The sequence below is a fragment of the Drosophila mojavensis genome, unplaced genomic scaffold (assembly GCF_018153725.1).
Source record: "Drosophila mojavensis isolate 15081-1352.22 unplaced genomic scaffold, ASM1815372v1 contig_74, whole genome shotgun sequence".
In the NCBI taxonomy this organism is placed as follows: domain Eukaryota; kingdom Metazoa; phylum Arthropoda; class Insecta; order Diptera; family Drosophilidae; genus Drosophila; species Drosophila mojavensis.
In genome coordinates this window covers 17647670-17662020 of record NW_025318899.1, presented here as the reverse complement: position 1 = coordinate 17662020, position 14351 = coordinate 17647670, and the positions used below count along the sequence as shown (strand labels likewise).

At 37.7% G+C, this 14351-nt stretch overlaps 1 protein-coding gene across 6 annotated transcripts in view; it reads right to left on the bottom strand.

The window, feature by feature from the left end:
- Window positions 1-14351, bottom strand: part of LOC6582879 (poly(rC)-binding protein 3) — a 115030-nt gene that overhangs the window by 82258 nt on the left and 18421 nt on the right. The gene's annotated exons all lie outside the window — the stretch shown is intronic.

Sequence of the window (14351 nt, the reverse complement as noted above, 5' to 3'; positions counted from 1 at the left end):
ACCAAAATAATGATTATCACAACTGTCACACAGTGTAAATATGAATATGTACTTGTGTTTGTATATATGTATATATATATGTGTGTGTGTGTGTGTGTGTATGTGTTTATGTGGCTTCATTAAGTGCTGGCAGTCGTAATTCCCTCACTTCCATTTCAGAATTACATTTAAGCCAACATAAATGTTATGCCATATTTATAAATCCCAAACCACAGCAGAGCTGACTTTGTACGTGTTCAGCGGGCATGTGTGTGTGCGTGTGTGTGTGTTGGTATGTATTCGGTGTGTCATTTGTACTTAAACCCAATTTGTTGGCTATTTTTATGATAGTATGTAGATTTTCATATGCATTTTTATTTTGGCCATTTATTGCAGCAATGGACCCAACAACACTCGAATAAGCCATAAGCGCATTAACGCAATTCAATTTACTCTGTTTACGTAGCAACAAAAACAACAAAGCTGACAGCAGCCGCAACAACAACAACAACAATAAAAGGCATACAAAGCCCATCAAACAATGTAGGTGGCGCCACCTGTGTGCGGGCAATGGCAACAAAAAACAATACAGCCAGGTAAACGTATTAACTTCCGTTCACTTTTATAGGCACGCTCCACAAGAAACAAAAAAAAAAAACACTCTAGATACACTCCCACACACACACGCTCATATGCCCAAAAAGTCCATGATGTCCGTGAATCGATGTCCACGTTTAGAGACCACGTCCAATGGCCTATTATCATGCAGCAGCAACAGCAGGAGCCACAGCAGCAGCAGCTCACGATGTGTCCTTCTGCTGCTAACAGAGTGTTGGCTAACAAAGTTACTACACCAACTCAGCTACACTGGACAAAATATTGGGTATGTAAAATATTATAAGTAGATTTCTATAGAATTAGAAGATATAGTAGAAGATTATTAATATTAATGTAATGATTCTCAGTGAAATGTTTATTGTAAATATTCAATCTCCATGCCTTAGTTTAGGATATATCTAAAATATTACAAGTATGCAATTAGCTGGATTCTTAGTAAATTATTAGAGTCATGCCATAATTCTCAGTGAAATGTTTCTTGTAAATGTTGGATCTCCATGCCTTAGTTTCAGTGATATTATATCTATCTATATATCCACATATTATATCTATCTATATATCCACAGCAGAGCTCACACTTAGTGGCTCTTAGTGCCTCTTAGTTAACTGAACAGCTAAATCATCATTCATATGAAGTTCTAATGGAACTGATGTGAACTATTTAATACAAGTTATATCAAACCTTTAGGTCGAACTACATAATACCAGTTCCATCACATATTCAGCTCGAACTACTTAATACGAGTTCCATCAAACCTTCAGTTTGTACCACCACATGCACATCAAAATCAATGAGCCAAACAGATTTTCGCACAGTGTATGTGGTCAGCAGCGAGTCACAATCGCTATGCACAGCCAAAAAGAGCGACAGAGAGAGAGAAAGGGAGAGAGGGAGAGGGAGATAGATATCGTGTTATACCCACAAGCTGGCTGGGTACAAAGCACAAAGCTTGCTGCTGACGTGTAGTGTTGTGTTTGGCCTGTGTTGTGTTGTGCTGTGTAGTGTAGTGTTATGTGTTATGTGTGTTATAGGCCTCCTGATCTGCCCGACTGCTGCTGCTGCTCCTGCTGCAACTGACAGTTTGTTCAATTTTGCATTGGAATGGCATCATCCTCACATCGTCCTGCGCACTTTGCTGTTCGTCAGCTGAAGCTCCTGTGTTTTCGTTTTCCATTTTGTTGTTGTTGTTGTTGCTGCTGTTGTTGTTTTTTGTTTTTCATCCTCTTTTGTTTTTATGGGTCAACGGCACAAAACGAAAAATGCAAATGTTTGTGTGCGTATTCGATTTTCCAGACCTCCTGGGGGTGGGGAGTGGAGTGGGTAAGACCAAGAGTCGAGGTGTGGCTGACATGTCTGAAAGGTGTATACGTGTTGGTATTATCTAAGGCTGTTTGGATTTAAATAGTTTTTCCAATTAGAAATGGAACTTGATTGGCAAGTTCCGTTCACAGCTGTGGATGGAGAAGTTTTTCTTTTTTTTTTTTTTTTTTTTTTTTTTTTTAACCATAATTGACATTTACTTTGAAAAAGCATTTGAGAGCTCTTCTCAGTGTGCTCAACAACAACAAATGACATTTACATAGGACATGCAGTCAAGAGCTCTCGATTAGAGTTGAACAAAAAAATAGAAATCTTTCTAGATTCTGATTTTAATTATTGAAATTGAGATTTGGTAGTGAAGAAAAATGTGAAAATATTTTCAGCTCAACTTAAGTTTTTTTCATGTATTAATTATTTAAAATAAGTGTATATAAGAATCGCAATTTTCAGAGTTGAAGATATGGTCTTTAAAAAATAAGTTTTAGGTATATAGGTATAAAGAATATTATATATATGTATACATAAATATATAAATGTTGATATCGATCGGAAATAAAGAGAGAGCGATATAGAGGCAGAGAGCGTTAGAGGAGTGACAGAGAGAAAGAGAGAGAATGAGAGAGAGAGAGACTGAGAAAGAGCGAATGATAGTTAAAAAGAGAGAGAGGGGGAGAGAGAGATATCGGATGTACAGAAAGACGATCAGATATGAAGGCAGAGTGAGCGTCGGATGGACGGACTGACGGATGGACTGTCGGATGCTACACGGAAAGAAGGACAGACAGGCAGACAGGCAGACAACGAAACAGATAGACAGCTTTACATATACACGAAAGTATATGGACATATGGACAGAGAGACGATCGGACATATGAACATGCAGAGAGAGAGAGGGAAAGGACACTCGGACAACCACATATACAGACATATAAATAGGTACACAGACAGAGTGACAGATATAGCAAGACATAAGAAAGACAAAGGGAGTCGATTACATATATATACATATATTACATATATATACAGAGATGACAGACTGACGAACATACAGACAGATAGACAAATTGACAAAGAGACGGAAACACAGGTAGACAGATAGAGAGAGAGGGAGGGAGAGAGATGCTCAGACAGACGGAAAAGCATTCAGAGACGTCAGAAATACAGATAGAGGGCAGCAGCAGAGAGCAGAGAACAGACGGACGTGCCCAAATAAACTCGACTTTATATCCACATTAAGATGATGTATACTTTATGACGTTTACATATGTACATTGCCAATGTTCTCATGGAGACGTGACACTAAAGAATATTTTACTTGTTGTTCATTCAATATAATATTCGGTAAATCACTTATACTGCTATTAACCTAACCCTAATAGCCATAAATTTAAGGCTCAGGTTCGATTCGAGCCAAAAAGGCAAACAAACTACGAAGGCAAAATCAGAATTAAGTTAGCGCCCAAAGTGGCTGTCAAAATAGCATGGTCAAAAGTTAAGATTTCAATCAACTTATGAAAGCTTTCAGCTGGGAATATACATATACCTATACATATACATATACACGAGCACACACAAGTGCATAAAGTAAGAAATCGTAGTGAGGTAGAGTGCGGCAACATGTCAACGTAAACTTATCAGGCAACTTCCGGAGAATGCCACAACAAGGCAGAGCACCCAGCCACACCAAACAGAGAGACAGACAGAGACACGCACACACACACACACACACATACACATACAGAAGTGAACAGGACAAGCCAGCCAATATCCTGCACAACATGGCAATACAATGCAAACAAACAGGGAACAGAGACGGGCACCTCCTGCATGTAAACCAACTAATGAAACTGTCAACTGGCCACAATACAGCCCCCAGGGGCACCGGAAAAGGGGGCGGGACGAAGCGGTCGCTCGCTTTTGCCTTTCACTTTTCACTTTTCACAATATGCGACGATGGCGCCAGCAACAGGCGGTTGCATTGCATCATTGGAAAAACGTTCATTAAAAGACGTCGACACCAAATTGATTGGCCATTCCAGCATTTGATTAGCACTCAAGGCTTAAAACTTATCTGGCCATTGCCAGTTTTGGTCCAAATGCACACACATGCATGCATATGAATGGCCGCAGAGCGACGACAGTCATTGTCAAACTGGGAAATTCAATTTGCGCAAACAATGGGGGCAGAAAAATTGACTGAAAAGCATCGTCGGCCTGGTCAGCCAAATGGGCTGATTGGCAAAAAGAAAAAACCAAAAAGAAAGAGGAGGAAAAAAATGGCATGAAAAACAGAAAATGCATTTGAATTTAACTCGCGGTATTTTTAGCATTGTCATAATCGAAAATATGAACGCAGAATCGTTGAGTCAGTTATGGAAATGGTTTTTCCCTGCCATGCACACACACATATATACATATACATATGCATATGTGTGTGTGTCTATTATGCATAAGCCGCCAGCTACCCTCAGCCACTGGCAGTCATAACGGAACAGCTGCTTTTATGCTGTACTACTCAGCCAAAAAGTTCGCATCATGCCCTAACCGAAAGCCGAGACTCCACTGAAATTTGAGACCAGACGAAGCAGCACAAAAAATACGAGAAAATAAAAAAATAAATATTTATCTTCAGAGTCGAATTCAATTGCGAAGCATGAGACTAGTTGGTGACTAGACAAAGTTAATTAATTTGTTTTACAAAATATATATATGTGTGTATAAATATATTTGTAATGTGTGTCTCGGGTTACACGAGTCATAAGGTCAGTTTTCTTTCAAAAAAATTTTAAATCAATTATCTTTGCCATCGCTTTAATAAATATTTATATAAATAGAGAGCTTCTCCGTAGTACATTAAATTGAAATTAGAGATTTTAAAGACAATTGCAGCAGGTTTGATTTAATTAAATCCTACTTTAAATTGATTAGAGAACTAGTCAATATAAAGAAATTGAATTAAATTTAATTTAGTTTTGAAATATATTGCGCTATAAAATATTATATAAAATATTTGTACATAACATACAAAATATAATATACGTCTTTAGTGTAGTAGATCTTTATCTTTTAAAATCCTAAGAAACTCTAAAGTTGCCCTATAAATTAAAATCTTAAGCAACTGCAATCTTATTAATATATGTATATATGTATATTTATATATTTTTTTCATTATTAATTTTGTATTGCAACAAATACATTATTTTATTAAAATTTATTTCGATTATATTTATTTAATGTTTTCTAACTATTATATTTATTTTTATATAATATTTGTATTTTATGTATATTAAATATATAATAAAATATATTTTAATACATTAATTATTATAATGATAATATTAATATATTATATTACATAATAGATAGGTAAATATTTTTAAAATTAATTTCATACCAATATATAGAGCTCATATTAAAATAAAAATGTTTTTAATTAAAAATTTGTTAAAATAAAATTAAAGTCTCTTCAGCTCAACATTCTAAATATATAGTCAATACTAAAGCTATATCTGAGTTCCTTAACTCCAACAAAGATAGAGTATTTAATTTCCTTCACGCTGCCGTTTGCTTGATATTAAAAAAAAAATCGCTCAACCTTTCGCGCATATGGAAATTTATGACAGGTGGCAATGGCTGCCTGGCAGGCACTCGGCAGGTGTAGCAGCTGGGGCAGGAGCTGGAGCAGGAGCAGGAGGATTTGTAAGGCTCGCTGGTGTTCTTTGGGGGTCGTTGGCGGTATAACGGATGTGTACGGATATGTTTTGCCGCTTGAGTGAATGTTTGTATATGTGTTTTTATAAAATAAAAGAGTGGCCTTATGCATCTGTGTGTGTGTGTGTGTGAGAGCGGAAGGTAGGCTGGTAACGGGTTTTTTACTGGGTGGTTGAATCTGTCAACACGACGCTGACATAAACGTGCCGAACAGTCCCGCCCCACACACACACACACGCACACATGCACATGCACACATACACATTCTCACAACATTTGTTTGCACATGTTTGTTGCATGTGTTTGACGTTAACACGACACAATTAAGTCGCTCAAGTGCGCCTATACACACACACACACACACACACACACACAGATAGAGAGACACCCACACATACACCTTCACATATACATACGAAAGCCATTATACATTTCAATTTTGAAGTGACATGAGAGAGACACGCACACACACACACACACAAACAATGAGAGTCCATGAGCGTCATCCGCTCTCTGTCGCCGCTGTGAGAATTTTCTTAATGAAATTTCAATTTATGTACGCAGGCTTTCCCTTAGCAAATGTATGTCTCTCTGTCTCTGTGTGTCACATACATATGTAAATTATGATTATGAAGTGTCGCTTCTGCATTTTTCATACTCGAATTAGACGCATTGTAAGCTTGCTTTGCTCCATTTTAATTGCGCATATTTTAATTACACGTTGCCAAAGCCGAGCTCCTCTTCTCTGGCCAATGGTGCGCGCAAATCTTTGCTGCAGCCCAAGACCAAAAAAACAAAATGAGAGATGAGAGATACGAATAAAAAAAAAATGAAAATTCACTCAACCGAAATTTGTTGTGAAAAGCGCTGAATGGCATTGAAGCGAAGCTTGCTGCAAAGCCAAGACGAAATTCAGTTGATTTTCAATCTGAAATGAGCTTCAAGTGCAGCTGAGACAGTTTGAGCGCAGATTTTAGATTGCTGCCAAGCAAAGTGTAGCACTTGAAATATAGAAATGGAAATGGAAATGGAAATAGAAGAGAGAAAAACCTTCAAGAGCCATGCACATGAGCTTTAAGCAATTGCATGTTAAACAGGGCGTATGAGTAATGTGTGTCTAAGCACATTTACAAATGAGTTTAGGCAGCGTGTGCTGCTGTGTGGGCTGCCTGCCAAAGCAGTTGGTTAGGATTTGATTAAAATAGTTCTAGAATGAATTCAAATTCCATTTAAATGTCTAACTCAAAGTCCTTTGCTAAAGTTGAAATGCTAACAAATTCGCTGCAATCGCTGGCAACAAATTGCTGCAACACATTGCCATTTAAAGTTTCCATTTGGCGCACCCACACACACGCACACTCACATACACACAGACTTCTAATTAGCAACTCATTAGCCAGTCAGCCAATGCGAGACAATGCACGGCTACAGTCAGTGGGATCAAGTGGTAAAGCAGGAGCCGGAGTGCTGCGGGGGCTGCTAATGGGACACGGCAATTGACGCTTATCACAAAATTGCAGGCGCTGGGCATAAAGTCATATATGATGAGCAGCGTAGAGCAGAGCAAAACTAGGTACCTTGATTCTTTTTAGCCAGACATTTGCTATGCAGTGAGTAAAGCTCTCTCTCTCTCTCTCTCTCTCTCTAATGGAATTCAGTTGCATTGTCAAGCTAATGAATCAATGTATCCATGATGCCACCCGTGGCAGCTCTTTCCATATTATGGCCAAGAATAGCAAGTAGACAATGACTATATGCATATGAAGAGGGGTATGTATGTGTGTGTGTGTGTGTGAAAGATAAAGCACAACAGGTCTGCTTTTCCAATTATCGATAAATAAGTAAACTGAAGAGTTGGCAAAATGTGCACTGTCCCCATGGAAGACATTGAAAAAGGAATGACCGGGTATAATGGCTATGTGAATAAACATGTAACAGGCAGGTGAAGGCGTGGCACACACTAAGTTATTTATATTCTTGACTGGGATGACGAAGTGAGATGATCTAGTCAGGTATGCAGCATAGAATCGGAGAATAGTGGTAATATTAACTCTGCTTAAAGTACAGGGTATCTCATAGTCGTGCAGTTTTAACTAACCTTTGTCTTCTTTTTAACTTTTTCCCGACACATTACACACATCAAATCAAATGCTCCGGCAAATTAAATTAAAATTAAAAATTGAAAAAATACAAATTTCGTTAAAAAATATTTAATGCTATATTTATGAGATTATTTAATTAATATTTATAAAATATATGTTAACTGATAGCAGTGTTTTAAGTTGGAATATAATAATATTTAAAAACAAATTGACAAGAATATAATATTAATAATATAAGTAAATATTATTATTAATAATATAAATCCTGAAAAAATATAGGTTTTATATAAATAATAATATTATATTATTTAATATATTTTATTTTGATAAAAAATCTATAATTATATATAAAATCAACAAACAAAGAATAAGTAATCAAACAAAAAATGATTTTAATTACTTTTTTTCTAAAAAAAAGTTTTACTATTCTTTCCTAGTAAGAGACTTATTATTTTATTCCAGAAAAGGTCTAATTACTGTTTTTCTTAAAAATCTATAATTTGATATATAACAAATAATTAAAATATTTACTATGAAATAAAACCTATACTACAACTACTCATTTCTAAAAAAAAAATAAATAAATAAATACAAAACAAATTGGAATTTCACCTACATAATATTTAACTAGAAATTCCAACTTTTCCAATTTTCCATGAGGCTGATTAAAAATTGTAACAATCTTGGTTAAGGTTTATTAACTTTTAGTTGACATGAAAGCGTTAATTGTGTTGGTTGATAAAAAAAATGTATGACTCTTGCAGAGTAAGTTAGAGAACATGTGGACATGGCCAAGTTGATAAACAAAGGCGTAAACTTGGTCTGAACTGCGTTAGGCTACTCCACTCCACTCTGGCCTGGTCTGATGGGGTCAGGTCGAGTCTGGTTTGGTCTGGTCAGCTATACGCTGTGACTCTGGTCTGTGTCCTGGTCTGAGGTTTTTCACATGAGCAGACGTTTTAATTTTATCGAACGTATGACAGGCAACAGGACAACAGGACAACAGCAAGCAAGGACAAGAAAAAAATCAGCTGCAACAGTGTTGGCAGCGATAAATCTAGCTACTGTTTTTTATAGTAAATAAAAAGCTGATGATAGAAATATTATAGGAGTAAGCATTGAAGCCGCATTCTCTTATGCAATAATCAAATACATTTCCCTTTTAAGTATTGATCGCATTTTCATATAACAGCCGGTTAAGACTTCCCTGAAATGTGAGCAACACTGAGCACAGGACACGGGACACATGACTAGTCGTCAGCGGTTCCTCACAATTGAGCATGCTTCGTAGCACAAACAAGTTGGGTTCAGTGCGGCAGAGGCGGCAGCAGGGGAAGGACACGGACTCCTTTTGTCCATTGGACATTGATAAACTGTATTAAAAATGGCAAAGGACACGACCAGCAGACCTGACCAGAGAACTGAACTGAACTGAACTGAGCTGAGCTGCGCTGAGCTGAGCGAGCGCATTTTACGAGCCGCTGCTCTTTAATTTAAATATGTTTCAATGCACAAAGCTAAATTAAAATGTATTTATAAGGCGGGCAGAGCGGCGGTGGGCGGTGGGCGGTGGGCTGGGCAGAGCAGAGGACATGTGAGCAACCCTTTTAATGACTATTTTTATAAATATGGATTACCTGGCAGCAAAGTCCTCTAATAAGGATAAGCATGCTCAGCCTTTTTGTGCACTTGCTTCATTTAGTACAACAGCAACAACAACAACAACATCAACAACATCAGCAGCAACAGCAACTGGAACTACAACAAAGTGCTATGTATTCTCATTTGTCACACGCTAAAAGTGTAGACCACAACAGCTGGCAGAGTCCTTTGGCCAAAGCCGCCGCAAATTTCCGAACGTACAAAGGACTTGCGACACGGCGGGGGTAATTATGAAAAGTGCTGTCGAAATCGCTAAAGGGGTGACAGGATCTGTGGCATTGCCTGATGGGATTGCGGTGTAAAACGGCTTTTTTCACTCCACTTTGCTAAGAAATCTACGACGAATCCATTAAAGCCCAACAACAACAGATTGTCACAAAGTGTTTCACATGATATGAAGAACTTTATCTTAAGCCAATCAGCTTGTAATTCGTATCTTGTCAGTGAAATCTTGTAACTTGTCGCTGTATCTTGTTTTGTATCTTGTAGCTATATGTTGTAACTCTATCCTGTACCTTTCATTGAAGTTTGAGCAATTACTTTAAATCACTTTTCCCACAAATTGTTGAATAAACTTCCATGATACAAAGTATTCAAAAGGCTTAAGAAAGAACAGCTAAATGGGCATATGTGATATTCATCTTTTGAGTGCAAGATTTAGCTTACTTTGGGGTAAGTATAGATTATATAGTATAGATGATATTTAAAATATGGAAAGTATAGATAGTATCGGCAATATAATAGTATAGATAATTTGTATAATATAGATAGTGTAGATAGTATAGATAATATAGATCGTATAGATGGTGTAGATAGTATAGATAGTATGGATTGTTTGATAGTATACATATATAGTTTGGATAGTACAGATAGTATAGATAGTATAGACAGTGCAGATAGTATAGACAATATAGATAGTAAAGATAGTATAGATAGAATGGATAGTATGATAGTATAGATAGTAAAGCCCAAGACGTAGCTACCCTTGCACCTAACTTACTATACTTACTGCAGATGAGTGGGAACTTAAGTCTTCAATGAATATGTTTGCTCTACTCATAATCGGTATTCTCGAAGTCTTCTTCTTCTGTCTTCCTTTCTTGAGAAATACTCTTTAATTTAAGAGCACATTTCAATAACCCATTTAAATTCTATTCTCTTCGGCAATCATTCAATTCATTGAAATGATGATATGAGAGACCAATATTCCGCGAGCCTTTTGCGTGGCATGTGCACCGTACACGGAACCCCATTCAGCTGGAGAATGTTAATCAACGTGCCAGCTGCCCTTTGAAAGGCTCCATTGAGAGTTGGCCGCAAACGTATCGATAAATCCACAAACTGACTCAACGAGAACTTCAATTAGCGCAGTTAACCAGCAAAAGCAGCCACAATTAGCACCACATAAAGAAAGACGAGTTGGATGCTGTTTTCGGTGCGCACACAGAGAGAAAGAGAGAGAGACAGAGTGAGAAAGAGTGAGAATGTCTCACTTAAGGCCAGCGAGTCGAAGAGAGATTCCCAGTGGATAAGCAACGACTGTTGGGATTAGCAGCAGCAGATGTAGAAGCCATAGCAGCCGTAGCAATCAAAATGGAGCGACCAAACCGGAGGTTAAAATATTTTGCAGTTTGCTCAACCTCATAATCAGCAATAATGTGGGCGCACACTCAGCAGGAGCTGCAAGCCAGTCACATTTACAGAGTTTCAGTTCAACAGTTCACAGTTACGCTGCCCTGGCCGCAGAGCCAAAATTACAGCAACAGCAGCAACAGCAACAAGAACAGCAACAACAAACATGAAGCAAAGCCTCAGTGGCAGTAACGCCCAGCAAACAGCTTCATGGCCGTTTAGGTTAATTTCCCTTTGATGATGATGATGGCATGTTTTGCGCGACCATTCAGGCATGCAATGGACTTGCTCACTCCGGCCAACAGTAGTTGGGGGGCGGGGCACTCTCACCCATATCCGCCCACACGAAGTAAATGAATGCGCTTCGCGTTGTGTGTGCGCTTCAATAGTTTTCGGTACCTCCTCCTCTCTCTCTCACTCTCCCTGTCTCTCTCTTTCTGGCCAACCCACCGACCGCATCGTCAGTCAGTCAGCTAGCCAGGCAGGCAGTCAGCCTGGTCTTCAGCTCAGCAAACTTTCGGGTATGTAAAGTAAACTCAAAACTCAAACCGATTGCGCTCTGTCTCTCTCTCTCTCTCCCCCTCTCGCTGTCTCGCTTGCTTGCCTGCGCTCTGTCTCACTCTGACGCTGCCAAGCTCAATATTTATGCCTGTAAGCCGGCAGAAAAAAATCAAATAAAAATTTCCAGCAGCGTTATAATAATCATGCTTGCATTTCCTTCACAACAATGTTCCTATATACATATATATCTATATATATGTACATATATATGTATACATAAGTGTGTACGTAGTTATACTTAGCTGCCTAGGTAATTTGGCCGCCTAGACGATCCGTAAAAAGGCAAATTCAGCGGGAAATTGAATTAGAGTTGGAATTTAAATAGAAAAGAAAACTCTGGGCGGATTTTCCTTTTCCTTTTACATTTTTCTTTTCTTTTCTGTGTGCCTTGTTTTTGCATAAGTACAATTTTTATGTTTTAATGATTTCAAACGTTGCTCGAGCTTAAAGTGGCTGCAGTAAAACAAACATAGAGCTGAACAGAAAAAGTGCCTTGACTAATGAATACTCTTCAGTTGGGTCTGAAGGACACTGAGAATAGCAGAGCAAAACAAATACAAATACAAATCATATGAACTGAGACAATGAATGAAATAGCGGAATATAGATATATAAATATGTATGTATAAATGAAGATATATGAAAATAGATATATCCATATGGAAGAACTAAAGTATATAATTAATATAACCAGTTCACTCAATAGATAGAGAGATATTCAGAAAAAATTCTGTTTTAAATGCACTGAATGAGATAGTCAATTAATTTATTTAGGACATATAATTCATAGTAATTTCTATATATAAAATATTTATAAAAATGTAAATTAATTATTAACCTTTTAGAATTCACTAAGAAGTAAAAAAATTAATTATATAATTTCATTGAATAATAAAAACTAAATTATATATAATTTGTAAGCTCACAGAAATTACAGAAAAGTTATATTATTTACAAAATCATTGTAAAAATATAAAAAAAAATATTAAGATTATAGAATTCATGAAAAAAAATAAATAAATAAAATAAAATGTTTTATAAACTTTAAAGGCAATATGTAATATATTTTTAATACATTTGATTATTGTTTAGCAATAAAAAATAATAAATAGAATAAAATAAAATAATACAAAAATAAAAAAATAAAAAAATGAATAATATAATATCTTCAATTAAATATAAATCAATAAATAAATAAGAAAAATATAATACATTTATTTTTTCCAATAAAAATCTAAAGCAATGATTTTTCATAAAATTTAAAACTTGCAAAATTCATAGAAAAGGTCAAAGATCTTTGATGCAACATCTTTTTGTAAATATAAATAAATTCAAATGTCTATAAAAAAAAGTTCCCCTCCGTTATGATTTATATATTATATTCCTAATGTATTGCAAAAGATTTCTCACATAATTATAAAATCATAAATCTGAAACTAACCCAATTTCATTTGAATGACAGCCTTATGTTCTTTAACCCTATTTGGCTATTGCAAGCCACACGCTTTAGCCATAAATCTATATACATATATATATATATGTATGTGTATGTGTTTGTATGTGTAGCTATATCTGTTGTGTGTTACCTGAGCTAACCCAGACCCAAATATTTTGCCAGCCCTAAAGCACTTTATGATTACAGCGCATCATCAAACTCAATTTAGAGCGTCGCCTGCTCCCCCCACCTGCCCCGCCTGCTCCACCTGCGCACACACAAACCACTTTACTGATATCGACGAAAAATCTCCACTGCGGAAATATTGAAATCTAAAAAGCAAATAATTTAATTCGCTTAAACTTTCGTGCTGGCGCAGAGTGTTAAAGGGGGGGGTAGACAGCATGAGAGGGGCGACACGACATAGACAAACGCCGCTGTCGCCTCGCATCCGGGCAGGAAAATGGGGAAAAGTGGAACTGGTGGCAGGACGTGCGCTGTTGTTGCCCACACAGCCGCCATCAAATTTGAATTCAGAAACATTGTAGAGGAGAGAGTGAGAGGGAAGAGACGAAAGCTGCTGCTGCTGCTACTCCTGCTGCTCCTGCTCTGGTCTGGGCCCGTCACGCATTACCAACCACTCAAAAAGCCAAGCCGAGACCGAGACCGAGCCCGACACTCGACTCTCGGCGTTTTTAGCGTTAGCTGTCAGTGTTGGCAAACGCATAGACAGGAAAGGGGGGGCATGGGAGTGGCAGCAGGGGTAGGTGTGGCAGTGGGTGAGGCAGCGACTGGGAATGGTCTAGGTTTTGGCTCCTGGACTGGGACAGCAAAGCGACATCCGCACGTACCCCTCTCTGCAAGCCGCATCCTTATCCGCATCCGCGTCCGCATCCAGATCCGCCTACACCTTGTCCCATGTCTCCGCTGTCTCATTTGCTTTCAATTTTTATTTGCCGTGTTACAACAGCAACAAAGTTGAAGTTGCCGTAAGGTATTTGACGCGTCGCCGTCGCAGCTTTTACGGCGCTCAGGTGAGGTGGGACTGCCACAGAAAGGGAGAGAGACAGAAGGAGAGAGAGAGAGAGTAGGGGAGGCGGCACAGTCTGTGGCTGCGGCATTGTTAGCACTTTTGGACAGGCAGCCGTGCCCCAGCTTCACTTGAGCAGATAATTTTCACTGTTGTGCTTGATAATGATGATGTGCAAATTTCATAGGTTGTTTTCTTCTCCCCATGTTGTTGTTGTCTTTGCCAGCAACGTGGCAATTTACATTTCTTTTTTTTGGAGCATAGTTTGTGCCTGGCTTTGCTGGCTTACGCCCTCTCAAA